The sequence below is a fragment of the Leuresthes tenuis genome, unplaced genomic scaffold (assembly GCF_036924035.1).
Source record: "Leuresthes tenuis unplaced genomic scaffold, fLeuTen1.0.hap1 SCAF_16, whole genome shotgun sequence".
Classification (NCBI taxonomy): domain Eukaryota; kingdom Metazoa; phylum Chordata; class Actinopteri; order Atheriniformes; family Atherinopsidae; genus Leuresthes; species Leuresthes tenuis.
The window spans coordinates 3,279,605-3,302,494 of NW_027325370.1; the positions used below are offsets into that span (position 1 = coordinate 3,279,605).

Here is a 22,890-nt window from a genome sequence, read left to right on the forward strand (position 1 = left end):
AGGGGAGATAACTGAATGGGATTTGGTGAGAGACAAGACAGAAAGTGAGATGGAGACTATGTGGAGCAACATAAAAAGGATAAAAGGATAACAATGGAGCTGAGGCGAGAAGCCTCTATTTCTGACTGATTAATCAGCCTTGAAGTTGCCAGGTTTCACATGTAAAAGCAGCCTCAAATCTGTCAGTCTGTCCCAGGAAAACACCGCAGTTTATACTCGAACAGATGCTTAAATAGTTGAGGAATATACAGGTGTAAAAGCTGGCCTACAGCTGAGATGTCAACATGGTATTCTGTGACTTCTACAGTTAAAAAAAGCACTCGGCTCACTGTTCTGGCCATAAATGATCGGACAGCTTCAAACTTCAGGCTCCATATGCAGCCGCACTCTTTACCCAATGTCTTTAGATGGACCCGAGTGGGTTTTTCATCATACAGCAAGCTTGTCCCATTGAAATTCTTAGCCTCTAATTGGCTTTTAACTGTGTCATTCTCGTCCAAAAGCAATAAATCAAGTCTAACATCTGCTCAGGGAAGCTTGTAAGTTGACGCAAAATGGAAAGCTCTACATATGTCGTTCGATTAATGTTACTAAATCATGTCTGCTGAAAGAGTAAGAGGTACTTAGATTCTCTAAAGCTATTAGTGGATGATGCCAGGCTTGCTCTGCAGAGGCCATGCGTGACGCTGCATGTGCAGAGAAAGGGAGAAAATCCCGCCGTTGGAAAAATCATTAGATCTAACCCAAAATTCAATTACTTTCTGCTTCCTCTGAAGGCCAAAATAACTCCCAAAACTCCAATGCTGTTGTGACCCAGACGACAGGGCCAGAATCGGGTGCCGCCATCAATGAAACAACACAATCAGAAAATCCCAGAGGGACATTTGGGAACCTGGTGGAGTGCAGTGAAAGCAAACAAATACAAATCAGAGTGAAGGAGGTGTAATTTGCTGTGCCGCAGGAGTGACCAGTGGGATGGAGGGCATACTGAAACATGTGTTTTCTCTCAACTTCCACTCAAACCAGACATCCTGTGGTGGAAAACGTTTCAAAGGCTATGTGAAGAAGAAGAATAACTCAATTACAAGTGAAAGTCTTGCATGAGCATTTTATTTTGTTATGATTAAATAATGTTCATTTTAACTGCTATGACCATAAATGACTGAGAATGAAATAGAAAACCAGTAAGATAGTTAAAACGGTACTTCCCAGGTGGGAGTGTAATTTTTTTTTGTGAAACATAGATTTACAAATAAGGGTTGCACTCACATTAAGCCTAATGGCAAATGTAGGCTAACCGTTAAAGGGGAACTCCGGTATTTTTAAACCTGGACCTTATTTCTGACATGAAATACGTTCATCTGCTCACTGAGAACAGTTTGGTGAAAGCCGGCGTCCTTCAGAAGATATTTAGATAACTGGAGATCCATATAACGGAGAGAACGGGGCTTAGAGGATGCAGCCTCTAAATAAGGCATTATCTGTCTTTATTTCACCAATACTTTAAGAAGAATGAATGAATGAACGTGTGCTATAGCTCTGTTAGCTCATAGCTGCTGTTATGTGGCTACTTGCAGCTACAGGAGAGCTAACGGAGGGATTTCTACACACTCGATGACGTCATCGCAGCTGCAGCACAGCTCATTCACTCCGATAAGGACGTCCATCTTACTCAAAGTCGTCGTTCACGTCGTCAAAATCTGATAAATATCCTGCCATGTTGCACAAAACTATCAGCAGCAAACTTTCTATGTAGTTTATTGTTAGCTTTTTGTATAGCTTGTTATATCTTGATTTGTAAGTCGGTTTGGTTTGGTTCATTATGCGTCTGCTAAATACAGGAACATAAACATAAACTCTGTGTGAAGTTAGCCGACTGTCACAGAGCACGGAGTGAATAAACTGTGCTGCAGGGGGGCGTGTGGATGAAGTGGTCCCAGTAGAGTGCCTGTGTAGAAATCCCTCCGTTAGCTCTCCTATAGCTGCAAGTAGCCACATAACAGCAGCTATGAGCTAACAGAGCTATAGCACACGTTCATTCATTCATTCTTCTTAAAGTATTGGTGAAATAAACACAGATAATGCCTTATTTAGAGGCTGCATCCTCTAAGCCCCGTTCTCTCCGTTATATGGATCTCCAGTTATCTAAATATCTTCCGAAGGACGCCGACTTTCACCAAACTGTTCTCGGAGAGTAGATGAACGTATTTCATGCCAGAAATAAGGTTTAAAAACACCGGAGTTCCCCTTTAATGTCACACTTACAGCCATCTTCTGTAAGTGCCGGCCTCGTCCACCAGGCCAATGACTTCATTCTTCATAGAAACGAAGAGAGAATACAGTGGAAGTGTTCATAGTCAGAGCGAGAGAGGCATAAAGTCAGTGTGTAGGCAGGGAGCACCTTTCTGTACGTTTGGCTTCCCTAAGAGGACAGCTGAGGCCTGCAGTGGGAGCGCTGCTGGTGTGCCACGGGATGAGGAAAGTGGATTAACAGTGATCTTATTCTGCTGGATGAGGGGGCTGATGAGAGGCAGGTGGCGCAGAAACGGAGAGTATCTGTTGGTTAGGAGGGCTGGTGTGTGTGTGGTTTTCACCAAGGAGGTGCAGTCGTTGACAGCTTTGCCCGCATCACATTATCATCTCGTCAGAGCTGCTTAGAGTGACGCAAAGCTCATAAACGGGAAACCAAAGATTTTGTTTCATGAAGTAATTTCCCTGCAGCTTCGTGGAAATGGAAGATTTTGCACAAAAGATTCATTTACACGCAGAATATAAATTTAAAGCAGCTCCGAGTATTATTCAAAGTCCAAACTGGACTCTCTGAAGAACTTCTGGATTCAACTAAAGATCCCTTTGGAGAGATAGAGCTCCATTCAATGAATTGTCCTGATAAGTTACTTCTAACATCACAGCTAAATCATCCATCCGTTCCCATGGATACGCCACCAGTCTGACACAGAGATAAACAAACACTCAGGTCACTTCATGTGCTCAGCCTTGGACTAAGGACTGGATAGTGTGGTAAGATCGCCACCTTTCATCTGCCTCTGGGTTCAAATCCCCTGCATGAGAGGTACTATTACCTCCAGTAGGGGTCCTTAGGCAAGACCCTATCTGCCTGCCTGTAAGTCGCTTTGGATAAAAGCTTCTTCTAAATAAAACAAACATAAACCAGAGCACCTGGGGAATATGCAAACTCCACAAAGCGAGAGCCGGAACAGTGTTAACCACTGGGTCAATGTGTCCCATCTAACTCTGCTTACTTCTAAACAGTGAGTCAAGTTTTAAACCTGTTGGTATTCAGTGAATACAGCCTAACAGAGCAGCTAACCTGGCTGTAGACTCCAAGTAACACAGGTTTAAAGACAGAAATCCTCCTTATATTTAAATGGATCAGCTGCGGATCTAAGATAGAACTGAGCTGCTTCAGTTTGACTGAGATCTTTGCATGTAAACCATGTGAAAAACACAATTTCAATGAAGATATATTCATTTGTCTTTTGCACAAAATGGCAAAGATCTCTGCTGGATGTGAATCCAACGTGCGCTTTCAGTCTCTGCTCATGCACGTTTGTGACCGCCATCTTTCCAAATGTCCTGTTATTTATTTAAAAAGCTTTTTTTGGAGCAGACCATCCCAGGAAAACTGACATTTTTTTGCTATATTTCACAGCTTTTACGTGGGGCAGATTTCGAAAGCTAACATTCTTTAATGTGGGTCCGTGTTCAGAAGAGGAAGTCGGGTTTTCCATCACGCTTATGCAAATTTGGAGCCCCACTGGCTGCAAAAATAATGTATTACTAGCGTCTGTGTGTGGCTACAAGATCAAGAATGAGATAATTAAGTCATGACCACAAGTTGATAAAGCATGACAATGAGATGGCTAAATTACGGGCACATCCTCATGAAGCGTGTCGACAGGACATAGGACAATACAGGGTCAGTTCCATTAGGCTGTTATTACCCATGAAGGATGGATAAAATTGAGTTAATTTTATTTAATTTTAACCTTGGGACGAATTATAATGATGCTTTGCTATTTCGTGCATTTGAGGAGCTCAGTGTCACGAGTAAAAAGTACTTAATTCATCTACTTAAAACACATGAAACTCAAACTATATTCACTCGGTGGACAAGTAGAGCTGGAATCCTGCATTGCTGCAAATGGCTGCGTCAGAAACAACTGAAATTATCGGTCTTTATCTGCATTATTTCCCCTTTTTCAGGCTTTTATTTTGCACCCACATGCACTTTCTCTTGTACTGAAAACAGTGGCCCCCGAATCATAAAGTGGCCATTATTCAACATGCCTTATTAACTCGTGGCCAGAGGTTACTAATATGTGGTCAAACAATAATTGCTTTCCTACAGATTACATCACAGCTCAGAAAAGTTAGGAAACCCTTCATGTGTGGTTAGGCTTTTGAAATCAATCATTAGACATCGGCTCGACTGATTCAGAGATTTTCTACAATATGCAGAACTCGTGCACTAAAAACGATGCATCTTTTGTTCACATAAGCAGTGGAAATGAAGAATAAATACCGTATTTTCATGACCATAAGGCGCACATAAAAGCCCTGTGTGATGTTGTAAGGCGGACGTAGTAGAGAACACCATGAGAACGTTAAAGGGTGAAGTGATTGTATATAAAAGAACAGGTGTGTGCGTTATGCAGAACATCTGTTTTAACAACCCTGAAAATGGCAAAGAGGCACGCTTACGAAGCACAGTTTAAACTGAAGGCCATCAGCTTCGCGGAGGAACATGGGAGAGAATTTAAGATCAACGAATCGATGGTTCGCAAGTGGAGGAAGCTGGAAAACGAGCTCCGACAGGTGAAGAAGACGCAGAAATAAGGAGAAGTGGCCCGAGTTGGAGGAAAGACTCGTGTCTGCTAGCACTGTTGTTCGAGCTTTCGCAAAAGCCGGCATCATTTCCGGCTTTTACAGTGAAGACAGTGAACCTGGCATGTTTGATGGAGATTTAGCACAGCTGTTCAATGCAGAAACAGAAGATGAAGACTTCGATGGGTCTGAGTTCTGACGCACACTTGCTTGTTCAACCGTGTGTTTTAAATAAAGCACAAACAAACTCGGTTTAGCTCCCGATCTATTTTTAAATGCAAAAACCTGTATGATTGTGTGGATTGTATATATATATAATTAAGGTGCGCCTTATGTGTGTTAAAAACACATAACTGCGCCTTTTAGTACGGTGCGCCGTATGGTCGTGAAAATACGGTAAGAGGATAAAAGTGAGATAACTCATGCTACATACTTTAGTGCAACCGTAAGAATCACAAACAATATTTTGCACAATATTCACTTGAAATTATCACTGAAAAATGAACAGAATGATGCCAAAATGTACTTATGACTGATTTTATACGCTGTTGTTGGTTGTTTGGTGCTTTTGCAAGTAAAAACGAGCCATCTTGCATGACTTTTCATTAGCTTTCGTGATTTAGGTGAATTCCTTTTCAGAAAGTAATGATGCCACTGGTGTGAGGATAAAGTGGTTATAAAGCGTCGGGGCTCAGCAGCACTGCAGATGATTCCCCAAGAGTTCACTTTCCTCATATCCATCAGTCAGTGAAGCCAAACTAGCACCACAATCAACAACAACAGCAGCAGCAGCAGCAGCATTTACGCATGCTGTCCCTCTCCAAAGGCAATAATCCATACACCTGCACCACGGCTGCAGGCTAATTCTCTTTGTAGCTTCTAGTATCAGGGAAATAGTCTTTTTCTGACTAAGTATAAAGCGTGAATTGTTCTCCGAGTGATCCCCATTAAAAGCCAGTCAGCACTTTCACACGTAGATTGGCTGGAAACTGCAGAGACTCACAGGTAGACTGAGTTTAAACCCAGATCTCACTGCCTCTGTATACTCTTCATCTATTCTTTCTCCTCTTTTACCCAACAAAAGTGCATGAGGGGTGTTCAAGAAGCCTCACAACTGGCAGGACAGAGGAGCAGATGGCAGGAAGAGTGGGTCCAGATGGGAATCTTTGGCCAGAGCTGGGAAGTTAGCACTGAGACACCCTGACACTTAGTGCTGAAGAATCTTTAAAGGGCCAATGTGAGCCAGAATATTGGTGCTGATGACTAATGCTGCCAACAGGACCACAGCTCAGCTTTGGGAACAATTACAGAAGTTTGTTACGATAAAGTCAGAGCGCTCAATCTCAGCACTACAATAAGCCTTAATGAGCAGGCTAATGATTGGTTTATTCTAACCAATTATGGGTCTTTAATACAGCACTTTGGGAAGAACATTAGTCATCAGACAACAGCGAGCCGCAGGGAATCATCCTGGATCCACTTCAAGGGGAGCTTGATTGTGGTAACGAGCAGTTGGAGGGTAAATATTCACCTTTCACTCCACATGGAAATCAAATCAAGCCATCTGCACTTCCCGCATTAAACAGAACACGATCCACCTGATCCTCTCCCTTTTAGTTTTAGTATTTTGTTGCAAAAAAACATGCCTCTTTTCACTTGTAAGAGGTTGCACTCACAGCAGAATCATTTCCCATCTTCTCACAGCGATAAAATATGGATTTAATGATAAAATAAATCTAAAAATCTTCTACAAATCCCATTAAAAGACACTTAATATGTCTTCTTAAGACACTTAACATGTATACATGACTATCTGACGCTGATAGCATTAAAGTTTTTCTTGCTATTCCTCTCAGAATAGCTCCTCACACCCCTTTAAATCTCACCAAGGCTTAAAGTTAGAGATAGTTAAGGGTGGGGCTGCTTTGAGGGATAGGTGAGGATGGTAACCGCTACCCAAAGTATCCCAATATATGGGGCACAAGTGGTACATACTTGCCTTATTGTCTTGACAGATCTGCTGTCATGAGTGATCTGGCCTTGCCTACCAAAAAGTACAGCCTGCATACAGCTTCTTGACAACTCTGACATGTGGTTTCAATGCACTTGTCTTTTCCTGAATGTGTGGGTGAGGCAGATCACTCAAAACTGGGGATAAATTATCTTACATTTCTGCAGCAACGACTGCAGCGTGTCTCACCAGCTTTGGTTCGGTATCATCCAAAGCCGGTGCTGGTCCTGGCTTTGGACCACAGTGTGTGGCTCTGAGCTCCAGAGTAAATACTGGTATCTCCATCCTTCTGTGCAGTGGGTGAGCAAACATGGAGAGGCCCTGCACCAAAGCTGCCGCTGGCTTTTGAACTAAACAGTGGTTTCCTAACTGGTCTCCTAACTGGTCTCCTAACTGGTCTCCTAACTGGTTTCCTAACTGCTCTCCTAACTGGTCTCCTAACTGCTCTCCTAACTGGTCTCCTAACTGGTTTCCTAACTGCTCTCCTAACTGGTCTCCTAACTGGTTTCCTAACTGCTCTCCTAACTGGTTTCCTAACTGGTTTCCTAACTGGTCTCCTAACTGGTCTCCTAACTGGTCTCCTAACTGCTCTCCTAACTGGTCTCCTAACTGGTTTCCTAACTGGTCTCCTAACTGGTCTCCTAATTGGTCTCCTAACTGGTTTCCTAACTGGTTTCCTAACTGGTCTCCTAACGGGTCTCCTAACTGGTCTCCTAACTGGTTTCCTAACTGGTCTCCTAACTGGTTTCCTAACTGGTCTCCTAACTGGTTTCCTAACTGGTCTCCTAACTGGTCTCCTAACTGGTTTCCTAACTGCTCTCCTAACTGGTTTCCTAACTGGTTTCCTAACTGGTCTCCTAACTGGTTTCCTAACTGGTCTCCTAAATGGTCTCCTAACGGGTCTCCTAACTGGTTTCCTAACTGGTCTCCTAACTGGTCTCCTAACTGGTTTCCTAACTGGTCTCCTAACTGGTCTCCTAACTGGTCTCCTAACGGGTCTCCTAACTGCTCTCCTAACTGGTCTCCTAACTGGTTTCCTAACTGCTCTCCTAACAGGTCTCCTAACTGGTTTCCTAACTGGTCTCCTACCTGGTCTCCTAACTGGTTTCCTAACTGGTTTCCTAACTGGTCTCCTAACTGGTTTCCTAACTGGTCTCCTAACTGGTCTCCTAACTGGTCTCCTAACTGGTTTCCTAACTGGTCTCCTAACTGGTTTCCTAACTGGTTTCCTAACTGGTCTCCTAACTGGTTTCCTAACTGGTCTCCTAACTGGTCTCCTAACTGGTTTCCTAACTGCTCTCCTAACTGGTTTCCTAACTGGTTTCCTAACTGGTCTCCTAACTGGTTTCCTAACTGGTTTCCTAACTGGTCTCCTAAATGGTCTCCTAACGGGTCTCCTAACTGGTTTCCTAACTGGTCTCCTAACTGCTCTCCTAACTGGTTTCCTAACTGGTCTCCTAACGGGTCTCCTAACTGGTCTCCTAACGGGTCTCCTAACTGGTCTCCTAACTGGTCTCCTAACTGGTTTCCTAACTGCTCTCCTAACTGGTCTCCTAACTGGTCTCCTAACTGGTTTCCTAACTGGTTTCCTAACTGGTTTCCTAACTGGTCTCCTAACTGGTCTCCTAACTGGTTTCCTAACTGGTTTCCTAACTTGTTTCCTAACTGGTCTCCTAACTGTTCTCCTAACTGGTCTCCTAACTGGTTTCCTAACTGGTCTCCTAACTGGTCTCCTAACTGGTTTCCTAACTGCTCTCCTAACTGGTTTCCTAACTGGTTTCCTAACGGGTCTCCTAACTGGTCTCCTAACGGGTCTCCTAACTGGTCTCCTAACTGGTCTCCTAACTGGTTTCCTAACTGCTCTCCTAACTGGTCTCCTAACTGGTCTCCTAACTGGTTTCCTAACTGGTTTCCTAACTGGTTTCCTAACTGGTTTCCTAACTGCTCTCCTAACTGCTCTCCTAACTGGTCTCCTAACTTGTTTCCTAACTGGTCTCCTAACTGGTTTCCTAACTGCTCTCCTAACTGCTCTCCTAACTGGTCTCCTAACTGGTTTCCTAACTGGTTTCCTAACTGGTTTCCTAACTGGTTTCCTAACTGGTCTCCTAACTGGTTTCCTAACTGGTCTCCTAACTGGTCTCCTAACTGGTTTCCTAACTGGTCTCCTAACTGGTCTCCTAACTGGTTTCCTAACTGGTCTCCTAACTGGTCTCCTAACTGGTTTCCTAACTGCTCTCCTAACTGGTTTCCTAACTGGTTTCCTAACTGGTCTCCTAACTGGTTTCCTAACTGGTTTCCTAACTGGTCTCCTAAATGGTCTCCTAACGGGTCTCCTAACTGGTTTCCTAACTGGTCTCCTAACTGCTCTCCTAACTGGTTTCCTAACTGGTCTCCTAACGGGTCTCCTAACTGGTCTCCTAACTGGTCTCCTAACTGGTTTCCTAACTGCTCTCCTAACTGGTCTCCTAACTGGTCTCCTAACTGGTTTCCTAACTGGTTTCCTAACTTGTTTCCTAACTGGTCTCCTAACTGGTCTCCTAACTGGTTTCCTAACTGCTCTCCTAACTGGTCTCCTAACTGGTCTCCTAACGGGTCTCCTAACTGGTCTCCTAACTGGTTTCCTAACTGGTCTCCTAACTGGTTTCCTAACTGGTCTCCTAACTGGTTTCCTAACTGGTCTCCTAACTGGTCTCCTAAATGGTCTCCTAACTGGTCTCCTAACTGGTTTCCTAACTGGTCTCCTAACTGGTCTCCTAATTGGTCTCCTAACTGGTTTCCTAACTGGTTTCCTAACTGGTCTCCTAACGGGTCTCCTAACTGGTCTCCTAACTGGTTTCCTAACTGGTCTCCTAACTGGTTTCCTAACTGGTCTCCTAACTGGTTTCCTAACTGGTCTCCTAACTGGTCTCCTAACTGGTTTCCTAACTGGTCTCCTAACTGGTTTCCTAACTGGTCTCCTAACTGGTTTCCTAACTGGTCTCCTAACTGGTCTCCTAACGGGTCTCCTAACTGGTCTCCTAACTGGTTTCCTAACTGGTCTCCTAACTGGTTTCCTAACTGGTCTCCTAACTGGTTTCCTAACTGGTCTCCTAACTGGTCTCCTAAATGGTCTCCTAACTGCTCTCCTAACTGGTTTCCTAACTGGTTTCCTAACTGGTCTCCTAACTGGTTTCCTAACTGGTTTCCTAACTGGTCTCCTAAATGGTCTCCTAACGGGTCTCCTAACTGGTTTCCTAACTGGTCTCCTAACTGGTCTCCTAACTGGTCTCCTAACGGGTCTCCTAACTGCTCTCCTAACTGGTCTCCTAACTGGTTTCCTAACTGCTCTCCTAACAGGTCTCCTAACTGGTTTCCTAACTGGTCTCCTACCTGGTCTCCTAACTGGTTTCCTAACTGGTTTCCTAACTGGTCTCCTAACTGGTTTCCTAACTGGTCTCCTAACTGGTCTCCTAACTGGTCTCCTAACTGGTTTCCTAACTGGTCTCCTAACTGGTTTCCTAACTGGTTTCCTAACTGGTCTCCTAACTGGTTTCCTAACTGGTCTCCTAACTGGTCTCCTAACTGGTTTCCTAACTGCTCTCCTAACTGGTTTCCTAACTGGTTTCCTAACTGGTCTCCTAACTGGTTTCCTAACTGGTTTCCTAACTGGTCTCCTAAATGGTCTCCTAACGGGTCTCCTAACTGGTTTCCTAACTGGTCTCCTAACTGCTCTCCTAACTGGTTTCCTAACTGGTCTCCTAACGGGTCTCCTAACTGGTCTCCTAACGGGTCTCCTAACTGGTCTCCTAACTGGTCTCCTAACTGGTTTCCTAACTGCTCTCCTAACTGGTCTCCTAACTGGTCTCCTAACTGGTTTCCTAACTGGTTTCCTAACTGGTTTCCTAACTGGTCTCCTAACTGGTCTCCTAACTGGTTTCCTAACTGGTTTCCTAACTTGTTTCCTAACTGGTCTCCTAACTGTTCTCCTAACTGGTCTCCTAACTGGTTTCCTAACTGGTCTCCTAACTGGTCTCCTAACTGGTTTCCTAACTGCTCTCCTAACTGGTTTCCTAACTGGTTTCCTAACGGGTCTCCTAACTGGTCTCCTAACGGGTCTCCTAACTGGTCTCCTAACTGGTCTCCTAACTGGTTTCCTAACTGCTCTCCTAACTGGTCTCCTAACTGGTCTCCTAACTGGTTTCCTAACTGGTTTCCTAACTGGTTTCCTAACTGGTCTCCTAACTGGTCTCCTAACTGGTTTCCTAACTGGTTTCCTAACTTGTTTCCTAACTGGTCTCCTAACTGGTTTCCTAACTGCTCTCCTAACTGCTCTCCTAACTGGTCTCCTAACTGGTTTCCTAACTGGTTTCCTAACTGGTTTCCTAACTGGTTTCCTAACTGGTCTCCTAACTGGTTTCCTAACTGGTCTCCTAACTGGTCTCCTAACTGGTTTCCTAACTGGTCTCCTAACTGGTTTCCTAACTGGTTTCCTAACTGGTCTCCTAACTGGTTTCCTAACTGGTCTCCTAACTGGTCTCCTAACTGGTTTCCTAACTGCTCTCCTAACTGGTTTCCTAACTGGTTTCCTAACTGGTCTCCTAACTGGTTTCCTAACTGGTTTCCTAACTGGTCTCCTAAATGGTCTCCTAACGGGTCTCCTAACTGGTTTCCTAACTGGTCTCCTAACTGCTCTCCTAACTGGTTTCCTAACTGGTCTCCTAACGGGTCTCCTAACTGGTCTCCTAACTGGTCTCCTAACTGGTTTCCTAACTGCTCTCCTAACTGGTCTCCTAACTGGTCTCCTAACTGGTTTCCTAACTGGTTTCCTAACTTGTTTCCTAACTGGTCTCCTAACTGGTCTCCTAACTGGTTTCCTAACTGCTCTCCTAACTGGTCTCCTAACTGGTCTCCTAACTGGTCTCCTAACTGCTCTCCTAACTGGTTTCCTAACTGGTCTCCTAACGGGTCTCCTAACTGGTCTCCTAACGGGTCTCCTAACTGGTCTCCTAACTGGTCTCCTAACTGGTTTCCTAACTGCTCTCCTAACTGGTCTCCTAACTGGTCTCCTAACTGGTTTCCTAACTGGTCTCCTAACTGGTTTCCTAACTGGTTTCCTAACTGGTTTCCTAACTGGTCTCCTAACTGGTCTCCTAACTGGTTTCCTAACTGGTTTCCTAACTTGTTTCCTAACTGGTCTCCTAACTGGTCTCCTAACTGGTTTCCTAACTGCTCTCCTAACTGGTCTCCTAACTGGTCTCCTAACTGGTTTCCTAACTGGTCTCCTAACTGGTTTCCTAACTGGTTTCCTAACTGGTCTCCTAACTGGTCTCCTAACTGGTTTCCTAACTGGTCTCCAGCCCGCATCAGATCCAAGTCCCTGATGTTAGCTACAAAGAGCTTAATGGAACGGCTCCATCTACTTGAATGCTCTTGCAAAGGCTTCTGTCCCAACTGGGTCCCTCCGTTGGTCCCAGGATTGTCGTCTAGCAGCTCCTACACCACGCCTAAGACAATCCAAACTCTGTTCATGTGTCGTCCCACGATGGTGGAATGACCTACTGAGCGCTACCAGAACAGGGGCGTCCCTGTCTATCTTCAGGAAGCTCCTGAAAACCCAGCTCTTCAGAGAGCATCTCCTATCCCAGCACTTACCTTGTACTTCCCTACCCCCTCTATCTCTGCACTTTATCTTTCTGCACTTCCTTCTATGCCTGCACCCTATCTCTACTCTGTCCCCTCTGACAGAGTCGGACTCCTGGGTTCCTTCTATGTAGCTTATTGTTAGCTTTATATAGCTTGTTATATCTTCATTTGTAAGTCTCTTTGGATAAAAGCGTCTGATAAATACAGAAACAGAAACAGTGGGTGAGCAGCCGTGCGTTTATGTGCAAACATGGAAAGGCCCTGCACCAAAGCTGCTGTTTCCTTTGGAACTAAACAGAAAACAGAGCATAATCTAACCAAATGCCACATTAGTAATCCAGCAGTAAGCCAACAGGTGATCTCACTGCATCAGTGTCTCTTTTATATGTGGCCTGTAGTCTTAGGCGAACCTTTATCATCCAGAATCACACTTGAAATTGAAGCCAACAGTCATAATAGGATGCCGACACCCCGTTTTCCCTCTCATATCTGACCTTTGGTCTGTTCTTTTTCAGACTCTGAATGTTTACACTCCATCACATCCAGTCTATTCTTGGTGTTTTTTCGCACAGGAGTTGATAGATGCATGAACCGGTATCAAAGCGATTGAAATGTTTCCTCACCTGAGATGTTCAGCACCACAGACGTCAATGAGCCAATCAGGTCTCAGCACTCGGCATCACACTGTGTCAGACATCCCTGCTCTGCTGTGGATGTGATGTGTGAAGGCTGCCTCTGTGGTGAGTTCTTCTCTTAGATGACAGTGTGTGCTCTTTGTTCTGCCTGTGTCTTGTGACGGGTCTGCAGTGTGCTGTATGAGTCTTGAGCTGCGTCACCACTGACTGTAATGGCTGAACACTGCAGGGTAGAAAAACCACTGCAACCTGCATATATTTATACCTTTTGTTCTAAAAGACAGAATGAGAGATTAATGAAATTAGATCAGTTCTCAGCAGAATCGTTTTGGTCAAAAAACCCTGTTCTCGTTTCTGTTTGAGCATGAAATGCTGAGAAAGTGATATTTGATTTGTCATGAATACGTCTAATGTTAATTGGAAAGACTGCGACAGTGTGAGCGCTGACATGCTTGTACAGCAAATGCATAAAATGAAAAGGAGCACAACAGAGGCGCTCTTCTCTTCCGTCACTTTTGCCGAAAAAACTGCTCCCATTTTAGTTTAATCAGGCCCAGCAGGACAAACTCCACTTGGAATCGACTGCAGTGCAACACGGGTTTAATTTCCTATTGAGAAACCTTTCTAAATAGCAGCGCTTAAAGCTACTGTACAAACCGTCGCCATGGCAACCGGAGCAATTCGTAAAAAAACACTAAACACTAAACAATGAGCCAAATCTGATAAATTTGTATGAAATTGCAGAAGCAAATGTTTTATCTGGAGTGTGTTTTATACTAAAAAGTTTCTAATTCCGTCTCCACACTGCAATCCTTCACTCCATCACTCTTCCTCTGTTTCATCAACCTTATATAAGAGAAAGGTCACATCATATCTATTATTAAATGACTCGGTTGCGGTGTGTTACATTATTGATTAACCCAGTGCAGCCTCTAAACACACAGTGTGACCGACCCCAGTCGTATATGTTTAGCTGAAAATAAGCCTGACATCACCCCGGGTTACCTCATTAGGAGGCAGCCGTTTACGTCAGAATCGTAATTAATGCCTCCACAAATAAACAAATAGAGAAAATGTTCCCATGGTTGGTGGCAGTGAAGGGGCTCCCTGTGATCCATCACTGGAGGAAAAACTAAATACGAATCGCAGTGTATATGAGGGCCGTACAAGCAGCGCAGGAGCAGGAATGTACTGTGAAAGCACCGCATGGGGCACCCGCCCACCCTTCCTGAATCAGCCGTTTCTGTGGCGACCAGAGAGGAGAGGGGTGGAGGGAGGGAGGGAGGTGCTCGGTGAAAGTGAAGAGGCAAATATTTCAAACCTGTTGGGAGAAATGCAGAGGGACGGATGGAGTGAAAGTTGGACTTTTGATGTGGCTGGGGATGATTCCTCCACATCACAGTCAGTGACAGACTGACATTTGGAGGCAAAGAACCACAGCATCCAGTAAAAGAAACAAACACTGGGGGGATTTTTCACTGTCAAAGGCAGGTCATGACTCAGGGGCTTAAACCATCCTGACACTGACAAAGTCTCTCTGTAAAATCTCATTCATGCAAAGTCTTTCTCCTCTGTTTACATAAATTATACAGGCTTTAAGTAAGTCATGACAGATTGAGCTTTACTTCCCAGACAAACTGGGAAAGATCCGAAATTGACTCCACAAGTGGTACAGTTGAGGAGAGATTCTGCTGATTCCCTGTGGTAAACACTCATGAGCTGCCATTACACACACAAAGGTGCTAAATCAGAGCTCAGATCTGAGATCAGCTCTATTTTCAACACGCCGAGAACCTCATTATGTAATAGATTACAGAGTGAGCTCAGAATATCGTTCCAGTCTTATGCTACACTCCTCATATTGTGTCAGCGCCACAACTACGGATGGATGCAGCCGCCTCTTGCGCAGTTGAGCCCAAAAGCTCGCACTAAGCTCAAGAAAACAAGCTGAAATGTAAACACCTGCAGGAGATAGTCTCCACTAAACTGCTCACACACTGCAGGCTGAAACGTATCCATCAAATACTACAGTCACTGTTCATACACATTTATAATTGTGTGTGTATATATACATATATATATATGTATATATTTATATACCCACTCTCTCTCTCAGGGGAAATGGGGATACAATGAGATTAATTCACTTCTATAAGGGGGAGGACTTCCCCCCAAGTGCCGGCAGTTATTCTCAGTCAAGTCAAGGAGCCAAGAAACACGCAATCATTTAAACGTACATGTAAAAAAACACCCACACCTCTCACATCCACAGGCAATCAGGAGGTTGATGAAGCTCATATTGGAACAAGTTTCAGCCGTCATTGTCTGTTTGATCAGATAAGATGAAGATAAGATAAGATGTGAATATAGAAGCAACGAGGCTGCTGAGACTCACCTGTTTGTGAGTCTGGTGTCGGAGTCCTGGGTGATGGAGCTACTCAGCGAGAGGCAGAGGTGGAGATGCTCACACTGGACATGTACCAGTGGACTGACTGGCTCTGCTCTGCTCTGCTCACTCCTCTTCCCTCCGACTCTCAGAGACAAACAGCAGCTCTTCCTCCCCTGCCTCTCCCTCCCTGCCTCTCACATGCACTGAAGGTTGGGGGCTGCAGCTTCTGTGATCAGCACAAGTCTCTCGTTCTCCCTCAGCTCCAGGCTCTGTGTCTCTCCTCATTTGTGGCTACAGGCAGCCATGGCTAAGGAGATCAAGAGGAAAACTGTGAGAGAGAGTATAGAGATTAAGTTAACACCCTTTACAGGTATTTATGCCGTGTTTACGTGTGAAAAACAACGCTGCACACAAGCATCCAGGCGGTGGGGGCAAAGCTTTACTCCCACCTCCTGCTCCCCCTTTTCACAACCACCTACCCACCCGTCTTCTTGCCAGCCCCACACCAGCCTGTTGAAATGAGTCATCAGCCATCGACCAATCACACAGTGGCACACAGATTAGAATAACAAGAGTATTTATGCACCCCCAAAAGGAGATGAAAACGAAATGGAGAATAATACTTGACATACTTCACTCTGGGTGAAGTGACAGCGGCAACATGATTTATCAGTTGAACTAAAGCGGATCTCATTAAAGATATTCATATTATTTCATGTAATCTGGCAACCAGGAGTATTGTGTTTCAACTCGAACCGCTTACAAGCATTCGGTGCAGCATGAATATGTGGTTAGAAATGCATCTACTGCACCATTTGTGAGGTGTGACTCACTGGAATATGATTCATTCAATCAAGGCTGAAGCCACATTTGAGTAAGGTCCGACCCTGACATCTGTACTGAAATAAATAAATGTAAATGGCTCAAACAATAGCACATAATCCATGACTGGGTTGTGTAAACTGTACCTACGCAATGATCAACAGAGATCCAAGAGTGTAGTGAAGTGGGAGGAGTTATTTCAGGCATCAAAGGTTCCACAACTGAAAATTATTGCCTCTGTTTTGAGCAAGTTACCCATGAATGGAGCTTTAATAGTTAAATCCTTTTGGGCCAGTAGTAATCTATTCTTCCTGCTTTATGTTCATATCATATCATTTATTTACTAGTTGTTTTTTCTTTGGTCACACTGGATCCATCCATTCATCCATCGAGTTAAAGAGACAAAAGGCATAGAATGGAAACCAAAACATCTCTCCCTCTAAACACTGATGGAATATATAATTCAGCTAACTTTTAAGCTAACTCCTTTTAAATCAGGGGAGCCCACAGATGTACGAGCCCCTCATCCTCTCGCTTCATCCTACCAACACTGTGAACAAAATCCCAAGATACTTAAACTCCTACACCTGAGACAAAGACCCTAACCCCCAACCTAGAAGTAGCACTCAACCCTTTTCCGGTTGAGAGCCTCAGATTATGAGGCGCTGACTCTCTTCAGGCCACTTCAGACTCAGATGCAAATTGCGCTGCAGCACACTGAAGGTCAAAGGAACCACATCAAAGAGCAGGCATCCATCCTTAAGGATCCCAAACCACACCTCCTTCTCTCCTATGATGTCCATGAACACCACAAACAGGACAGGTGGTGAGGAATCTCTTAATCTTATCTCTTAACCTAATAGCCTGCAGCAGCTTAATAGTTAAAGTCCTTTGACCCCCTTTTTAGCTCAGTGAGGGTAAGAATCTCCATGATCTGGACAAAAACCACAAGGCTGCTCCTGGATCTGTGGTTCTGCCAGAGCCATAGTTACAACACACTCTCCAGTCCCCCTTTTTAAAAATGGGGAACAGCTCCACAGGCATCGTTCTGAACCCCCAAACAGTCAGATAAGAGCCCCACAACATCCAGAGCCTTCTCCATCTCCACGTGAATATTGTCCACCCCCTTTGTCCCACTTCTGGCAGGCTTTTTATCTCTCTTGGCTAATGAAAGTGTCTTCTTTACACTGATGGAGCAGTAAGTCCTCAGGCTCTGCCTTCTTAGTGCAGGACATAGTGTCTGGTTCATTCAAACGCAGTAAATTACTCGCCTATATTGTCAATGAGACCGTTACCTTAGTGTATATCCATGTTGAAACTGAGGCAAAGAAGAAAAAAGGATCTGCTGACGGGGTTTGACATATTTCCACACTTTTTCAGAACATTACCAAAGTTGGCCACCAAACACAAATGTGTAACTGACTGTAATGCATTAAGCTGTATGATGCAGACCCCAAGAAAGGTCAAAGAGATCGTTTTTTTAGAAGAGCACCTTCATAATATCTTGCAGTGACCTTTGCATATCTTTTTAAGAGGCAGAGCAGACACAGTATAATATATTATGGTATGGATGTTTGCTGTGGGACATTCTGACACCCTCAGCTTTGTCTTTCAGGTGTGAGGAAGGCACCATCCCAGATGGAAAGAAAGGACAGAAGAGGCGCTGGTGCAGGACCTTTCTCACTGTTGAGTGCTGAGATAGAGACAAAACTGTGGCTGGGAAACTTTGGTTGTAGCAACAGTTTTAAACGAATAAAACTCTACATGCGATGCATGTGGTGCACACAGTGGAGTGAAGCACTGCAGACTCAAACTGTAACAGCTGAACATCCTTGTACTGTAGACTGAACTACTGCCACCGGTGAAGTCCAAACAACAACCTGTAACTTTATCCATGGCTTCACCAATCACAGCCAGGTTATATCTGTTCTGTCTGTCTATCTATCTATCTATCTATCTATCTATCTATCTATCTATCTATCTATCTATCTATCTATCTATCTATCTATCTATCTATCTATCTATCTATCTATCTATCTATCTATCTATCTATCTATCTATCTATCTATCTATCTATCTATCTATCTATTCATCCATCCATCCATCCATCCATCCATCCATCCATCCATCATCCTTCTTTCTTTCTTTCTTTCTTTCTTTCTTTCTTTCTTTCTTTCTTTCTTTCTTTCTTTCTTTCTTTCTTTCTTTCTTTCTTTCTTTCTTTCTTTCTTTCTTTCTTTCTTTCTTTCTTTCTTTCTTTCTTTCTTTCTTTCTTTCTTTCCTTCCTTCTTTCTTTCTTTCTTTCTTTCTTTCTTTCTTTCTATCATCCATCCATCCATCCATCGATATATAGGGATGTATATCGTTATGATTTTATCGATACGATACTCCTTATCGATACCGATCTTTATCAATACTCTTATCGATACTACAAAATAATTTAGAGTAAACAATAAAGACATTACAAGATGTTAAAAGATCCAATGTTTTTTTTTTTATTCACACAAGGAGGAACAGAACAGAACAGAAGCTTTTCTTACAATTAAACTCTTATTAGAACAGAAGATCATAGAAAAAACTGCGTTATCCCGGTACCGTTAAGATTCTGGACCTTTTTTTTTCAAGTTTTAAACAGTAAATCCATTATGAACAGCACTTATACCCGAGACCAGATTTAATTTAAGAAAAATCTGATACTGGGCATCCTGATTGATTTTATCGATACCGATACGATACTCTTTATCGATACCGATATTTATCGGTACTCCTACCGATACTACAGATTAATTTAGAGTAAACAATAAAGACATTACAAGATGTTAAAAGATCCAATGTTTTTTTTTTCTATTCACACAAGGAGGATCAGAACAGAACAGAAGCTTTTCTTACAATTAAAGTCTTATTAGAACAGAAGATCATAGAAAAAAAACTGCGGTATCCCGGTACCGTTAAGATTCTGGACCGTTTTTTTCAAGTTTTAAACAGTAAATCCATTATGAACAGCACTTATACCCGAGAACAGATTTAATTTAAGAAAAATCTGATACTGGGCATCCTGATTGATTTTATCGATACCGATACGATACTCCTTATCGATACCGATATTTATCAATACTCGGTATCCCGGTACCGTTAAGATTCTACCAGACAATACCGGTATGTATATTGTTTTTTTTTTTCAAGTTTTAAACAGTAAATCCGTTATGAACAGCACTTATACCCGAGACCAGATTTAATTTAAGAAAAATCTGATACTGGGCAGCCGTAAAATTGTGTCACATAATGCGAAACTCAATAACTTAAATTGCTTTAACGATTGTGGACCCAAAACTGTGGTGCTCTGCTCCCAGGATCACACATTCAAATCAATTTTTGTCATCTTTGGTCCAGCAGTAGAAATTAAATGAGCCAAAGGCTGTGGAGGCTGTACAGACGAGGTAAGAGGGTGGCAGAGATGGGAGATCTATAACTGAAAGCAGAGCAATTGGAAAAGGACAGATAGAGTGTATTTAAGTCTCACAGGAAAGCAGCACTGCAGCTGTTAAAGTGACTTCCTCGACACAATGTTTTGGTTGCAGGCTAAATTTTTGACTCTGCTCTCTGATGCAAATAATAGAATAACCTGAATATTGTTGTAGAGCCACACAGAACCGAGGGAATATAATAATAATATATAACTTTGTCCAAGGTTGTAAACTAAAATGAATGACGATGGACAACAAATGAAATGGCTTCAGTTTGGACTTGGATCTTTGCTTTTTGACAGAAGTTTTAGATAAAAAAGATGAAATAAGTTGCCTTAATTAGACCAATTATTAAATATACCAACTCTGAGATATATTTACAGGACAAATCTATCCTTTTGTCATGTCTGTTGGTTTTGTTATGTTGTTAGTTCTTGTTTTTTCTGTTATGACGTTAAGGTTTTTCATGTTTTAGGTTTATATTTAGTCTTTATTTAATATGTTTTCCATTAATCTCAACAGATTAACAGGTTCGTGCCAGCTGCAGACGACACAAATGCGCGCGATAGCGCGCACTAACTCATATGTTTTCCATTAATCTGAACACATTAACAGCTTCATGGCAGCCCCTGACGACACAAATGCGCGCGAGCATTCATCCTGCTCAGGGTTTGGGTGGCCACACTATTCTTGGTTTGAAAGGCAGATTAGATGCAGGGCAGGTCGTCAGGATAGCACAACATTTTATCATCTTCCATTAACTTGACACGCATGACTTCATACTGAGGCAAGAAACAGAGCACCAGAACATGCCAGAACTTTCTGTCCATGAGGCAGTAGCACCACCCATTATTGCATAGTTTTTATGAGCTATTTGCTGAAACATTGAAAGCAGAGGTTCAAATGTCCAGGTATTAGTGTGGCTCTATGCAAACGAGATGCTGAACCAAAACCTGCTTTTTGCAGAGAAAAAAAGTAGCTTTGTGAATATTCTCTGCTTCTGACAACACACAGAAAAGCATATCAAACATAGAATGTGAGTTTTATCGTTCAAATTTTGGCCAATCATCAATAATCAGGATTGGCTACAGACATTTTGGGTGGATTTTTTCAGGGAACATCGGTGAAATCACTTTAAATGATACGTATAGTTGAATAGAGATGGACCTTGTTAAAGCAGCTGCATCCAGCTGAGAGTGATAGATGGAATGACAACCACATAAAACTGTGCTTGACATTTACTTTGGGGACTTGGAAATATCAGCCGAAATGTGAAGACATTACTCATCCTTCTGGATTGCCTGATATTAATGGAGTAATGTTTCTGAGATCTTTGACATACAACAACTTTTGTCGGGTAAATGTCTTAGAAAAATGTCAGACAACTTAAATTATTGCACATTTTTTATTCATGAGCAGAAAACTATTACCCAAGACAGAAATGTATTTTTTAAGCAGGTAGCCTCGGCCCTTTTCTCTTAAAATCATTATTCACAATAATGTATTGATTACCGGCTACTTCCTCCACCTTGATCTGGCCTCACCCTGATCTATTACATCATTAAGTATTATTTGTCATGCTTTCCAGGGAGTGGGATGGATTACTGCGTGCCAAAGTCGATCATTACAAGAACAGCAGAGTCACAGTGTCAGAACAAATAAACAGAGAAATAATAGGAGGATCAAATCAAATCGGATCCATAAGAGAATATTCAGATCAGTATCTGCTTGTCGAGGTGCTCCCACCCCACATGGGGCAACTGTCTCTCTGATCAGCAGACTTTCTCAGCTCCCCTGGCAGACCACCAGCTCTGATACAATCATAAATACTCTAAGCAAGGGAGGAACTCAGTCCTGTCAGCCTCCATTTCAGTTCCTGAGGAATGACTCAGTTGCTCTGAGGAACTGTGAGCAGGTCACTTGGGGGGGGGGTTTATCTCCCTTGTCAAGATGTGGTGTCAGGATTGACAAAGCTGTCAGGCGCCAACCTTAAAGGCTTTCCTCTTAAAGAAGTGTGAGTTTGTAGGTGTCTATTTCAGCCTGTTACACACACTGCATGCGTTCAGTACAGTTTGCTGCATCTGCAGGTGTGATTTAGCTCCAGAATTATTCACACTTTAATGCCAGTGCCACAGAGGTCAGTGGAGAAGGAAGATAACGAGAGTGACAGTGATGCGCTGCCTCTCTTAGAGTCGGTGTCATCCTGCCTGCCCTTTCAATTTGATCACACAACAACTACCATAGCCTGATAGCAGCACTGTCATGCCTCACTGTCACTGCCACAAAGAGGGCTGCCACCCAAACAGAAGCCAAAGCACACAACAGAACAAGCCATGACAAATTTCAACAAATGGAACAGAAAAATACTTTATTCTGTAACTAACACTGAAAGCAAAGGAAGCTCAGTTGGAGAAAGCTTCTCTTTTTCAGTGTTTTTCACCTTTAAATGTGTATTCTTTCCAAAATGAGAGGAAATTCAGGCCAATAGACGCAATGCAGGTGTTACGCAGTTAAAGGGTATGACCCCACCGACTCCTTCCTCCACCATGCTATGCTACTTAGGACATGGCCCCAGGAATATGACTCCATCTACACACATTTCTGACTAATGAGGCTGCAGATGGAGCAAAAAAAAGGAAGATCAGGGATCTTATAGCTTGTCAACAACACATGGTTCAATCCTGGATCTGCACCTTGGATATTGAACACACATGCAACCCATAGACATTTCAACCATGCCTCTCTGCCTCACTTAACTTATTGATTTATCTCTTTATTTATCCTCAATATTCGGGAACGCAACAATATAATTTATCACCGGGATTATTAGTTAAATTCAGTTATTACCGGAGTAATTCAGTCATAAAGGTCTGAACCAGCGAGGTTAAGCTCCCATGAATGTGGGATTAGAGATAGATTATTCACATTGAGAGTGGGAATTTGAAGGTTCAGGACATCAAGGTTGTGCTTTAACTGCTTTAGGGTCTTGTTTAATCTTCACTCCTCAAATGACATTTGAAGAAAATGTGTGATTTTTAAAAAATTTGACCTTGGCAGTGCAGTTTGCTGACCTTGTGGAAGTCGATATGAATTTGCAGG

At 43.1% G+C, this 22,890-nt stretch overlaps 2 protein-coding genes across 2 annotated transcripts in view; one reads left to right on the forward strand and one right to left on the reverse strand.

Annotated features, from left to right (window-relative positions):
- LOC140272373 (prickle-like protein 2) overlaps positions 1 to 15,917 on the reverse strand; it is a 46,497-nt gene extending 30,580 nt beyond the window's left edge. Inside the window, exon 1 of the mRNA XM_072367796.1 lies at positions 15,512 to 15,917. The gene's annotated coding sequence lies outside the window, so the exon portion shown is untranslated. The remainder of the gene's footprint in view (positions 1 to 15,511) is intronic.
- qars1 (glutaminyl-tRNA synthetase 1) overlaps positions 1 to 22,890 on the forward strand; it is a 152,520-nt gene that overhangs the window by 69,186 nt on the left and 60,444 nt on the right. The gene's annotated exons all lie outside the window — the stretch shown is intronic.